This window comes from Benincasa hispida, chromosome 11 (assembly GCF_009727055.1).
Source record: "Benincasa hispida cultivar B227 chromosome 11, ASM972705v1, whole genome shotgun sequence".
NCBI lineage: Eukaryota > Viridiplantae > Streptophyta > Magnoliopsida > Cucurbitales > Cucurbitaceae > Benincasa > Benincasa hispida.
Window position 1 is genome coordinate 9,186,446 of NC_052359.1, and position 3,972 is coordinate 9,190,417.

Consider the following 3,972-nt stretch of genomic DNA (forward strand, 5'->3'; position numbering starts at 1 on the left):
TAGGTAAGTTCAATCTTCTTGTGATTGGTCTAGGGCTTTCTATTCTTTTTCATTCTTTTGTTTTATGCATGATTTATTTTAGAAATAGTATAAGTTAATTGAAAGGGCTACTAGCAAGCATAAATTTTTGGCCAAACTAATTCTAAATATAGAATTAACTAAAACAAATTATAAATATGGCTAAATTTGAGTACAACCCATATAAAAAGACTAAAAAGCCTATAAAAAAAGACTAAAAAGCCCATAAAAGCCCATGACCCACAACCCATAATCCTTCTTCCATGATAATACTTTCAAATACTTCTTCCATGAGCCCATCGCTGATTTCTCTTCCAGCACACTAAAACGATCAATGATTTCTCTTCCATTGCCGATTAGGATTTCCAAAAACAATTGCCAATTCGCATCCACCCATAGTAAGTTTTCATCCATCTGTCGTTTAGTTTCATCTTTTTTTTTTGTTCGAAAAACCCTAACTCAACGATCTTCTTTAAAACTCTAAAATATGCAAATAAAAAAACCTACCGATCATCCATAAAATATCCGTAGATCGACGACAATCTTCTTCCAGTGAATGTGTTCCCGTTTCCATTCAAATGTGTTTAGTTGATTGATTATTGTTTCATGACTATTTTTTTTTCAAAGATAAGAAAAAGCGTAGTTGCATGACTTTTTTTTTTGTTTTTTGTTTTTTGTTTAGTTGTTTGTTTTTTTTTATGAGTAAATAAATGCATTGGTTTACTGTTTTTTTCTTTGGTGTTGTTGAATGGAGTCTATCAGTGATAAATGATATACATAATGGATGTTGAATGTATTTTCATGCCATGTAAGTAAATGTACAATTTCACTGTTGTTTATTATTATTATTTTTTTGTTGATTAGAGTCTGCTATTGATAGGTTGCTATCACTAATAGACTTGGAGCATGTTGGATTTATTTTCCATGAAAATGAAGAAAAATTGTAGTTTTGTTTCTGTTTATTTGTTGTTTAGTTGATAGACTATTGCTAGCTTGCTTTTAAACTTCAAATATGATATTGATTAGGGTCTATCTGTGATAAGTTTCTATCATTGATAGACTTGAAGTGGTGAAGTCTATAAGTGATAACCTTATCATTGATAGACTTCATCACTTCAAGTCTATCCGTGATAGAAACGTATCATTGATAAGTTTAACACTGGTAGACTGGAAATGTTTAGTTTGTTAACTGGAGTAGTTATTAATATTCTAACAGATTGATAATTGGAAAACAATTATAGAAAGCGAACAACAAAAAAAAGGAGCAAAAAGAACCTTAGAACTTGAAGAACCGTCAAGTAAAAAAAAGTTGAAAAAAGGGAAGGTATGAATTATATATTTACTATATATCTATTTCTGTTATTCTTTAGAATATTTATAACATATATTTTCCTTTTTTTTTAAATAGGCAAAAAAAAAAAAAAAAAAAAAAAATCCTAAAGAAAGTTGGAATTCCACTTTGAAAGTCACAATTTATGTCAAGATGGAAGTGATAGACCATATTATGGGTTTAGATTCTATGTGTCTATCTTTGTTTAAGGAAGGACCATTTGGGCATCTACTAGGTTTAAAAATGTCCAAAGTACCTTTACAACTTCTAGCACATTTGATTAGAAGACAATGTGTCTCTGTTAATAACAATGTTCTTCTTTTCAATATTGAAGGTAACATTGTAGAGTTTGGGTTGAGGGATTTTTGTTTGATTACTGGATTCAATTATGATGAATACCTTGTTGAAGATGTTTTAAATGAAGTTGAAGAAAATGATTCAGTAATTAGACAAGCATTTTTTAGAAATATACTAGCATCACTAGGGAAAATGTGAATAGTGCATTTAACTATTTTTCTAGTCACTGCAGTGATGAAACAAAAATAGCAAAACTTGCCAATCTTTTTTGCTAGAAAACTTGTTGATTCCAAAATAATGTCATAATTGTGTGGATTGGAAGTATGTTAAGATGCTGAATGATGATGAGAATTTTAGGAATTATCTATAGGGAAGACTGTCTTATAGTTTTATCGTCGAGTTTTTTAAGAAATCTATTAATAGTAAAGAAAAACTAATTGCCTATATGCAAGGCTTCCCCATAGTTTTAGCTTATTGGGCATATGAAATACTTCCTAAACTTTCTAAAGGGTTCACAAAAAGAATAGGAAATGGCTTTCCAAGAATCTTGAATTGGGAAACAAAAAAGCAACCAAATTGGCAAGATCTTAATGACAATATCTTCTCAGAACAAAACATAAGTTTCTAATTTTTCCATTAGTAATTGTGATACAAGTCTGTCTATCAAAGATATTGGTGTATCAGTAATGATAGACAAATATTAGTGATAGAAGTATTATATCCATTGAAACACACAAATAACTGTAGGGAAGGAGTCTATCAGCAACATAGTTTATCAATGATAGACCAATATCATAGATAGATAGACCATATGAGTGATATTGGTCTATCAGTAATGGGGTCTATCAGTGATAAGCCCATATCACTGATAACTCCTACCTATGATTATTTGAGTATTTCAAATCTCATTAAAAAAAGATATTTTGTATACAATACTAATTAAATATTATGTTTTCAACTTTCTTTAGTTCCTTTGTTGCATCACAAGAAGAAATGACATCAGAATACTTCAAAAAATTTATGGAGAAGAAAAGATTGGAGGAAGGAGAAAAGTTGCTAAAAAAGATAAACAGATTGGAGAAAGAATATCTTCTTTACAAGAAGATATTGAAGGTCTTAAAAGGCAACACAAAAAAGATTTTGAAGATCTTAAAAAAGGACAAACGGAGATTCTCACTTTGTTACATTCTCTAATGAAAATTGTAAAGCAGAAGGTCGCACACAAATGTCAAAGTGAAGACAATCTCAAGAGTCATTTGAAAAGAATCATCCTTCATCTGTGAGTCTAGAAATGATAGATGTTGATGTTGATGCTAATATTGATAAAGTAGTTGAAAGATCATCCTGAAGGGGTTCGCGCCTATAGTTTGTAAATAGATCTGTAAGCGCAAACGGAGTGCTTATGAGAAGGTAAAACCCTTCAAGGCTCATCTTGTGGCAAAGGGTTAATACTAGGTAGAGGAGTCGACTATAAAAGACTTTCTCCGCTATTACCATGTTAAAGTCGATCCCGTCTCTCTGCCCATTGAAGCTTATTATAATATGAGATCTGGTAAATGGACGTCAAGACGGCCTTTCTGAATAGTAATTCATAAGGAGACCATTTATATGGTGCAGACGAGGGAATCATAGAGCCCAAGGCTCAGAGCAAAAGGAGGTTTGCAAAACTGAATCGGTCCATTTAAGGACTGAAATAGGCGTCTCGCTCTGGAAACATACGGTTAACTGGATCAGTCATATGGCTGTGACCAAAACGTTGATGAACCGTGTCTACAAGAAGATCACCAACGCTTCAGTAGTCTTCTTAGTGTTTTGTATGTAAGTGATATCCTACTCACTGGGAATGAGTAGGTCTACTGACTGCAGAGTTATGAACTGGCTAGCGGACCCAATCCAAATGAAAGATTTGGGAGAAGGCTCAGTTTGTTCTAAGTATATAGATCTTTTGAGATCGTAAGAACAAAGTGTTAGTACTATCTCAGGCATCGTACATGACAAGGAGTTGCTCAAGTACTCGATGCAGGACTCCGATAGGGCGCCTACTACCGGTTCCGGCATGGAGTCACTATGTCTAAGGAAATGTGTCCTAAGATGCTCAGGAGGTTGAGGAAATGAATACGGGCCCCATATGCGTCGTCGTTGGCATTTGAGTAACCGCGATGCTCTATACTGTCCAAAGCATCTGCTCGCTGTCCCAGGCAAAGGGTCACTGGACGACAGTGAAGAAATATCCTCAGTATCTTAGAGAATGAGGAACTACATGCTCGTATATGGTTCGAGGGATTTGATCCTTACAGGATACACGGTTCTGACTTTCAGACTGATAA

At 33.4% G+C, this 3,972-nt stretch overlaps 1 long non-coding RNA gene across 1 annotated transcript; it reads left to right on the forward strand.

Annotated features, from left to right (window-relative positions):
- Positions 1-232: 232 nt before the first annotated feature.
- LOC120091973 lies at positions 233-2,975 on the forward strand. The gene is made up of 3 exons (XR_005485874.1): positions 233-416; positions 1,235-1,342; positions 2,614-2,975. It is a non-coding gene; the product is annotated as an uncharacterized LOC120091973 (long non-coding RNA).
- Positions 2,976-3,972: the final 997 nt, after the last annotated feature.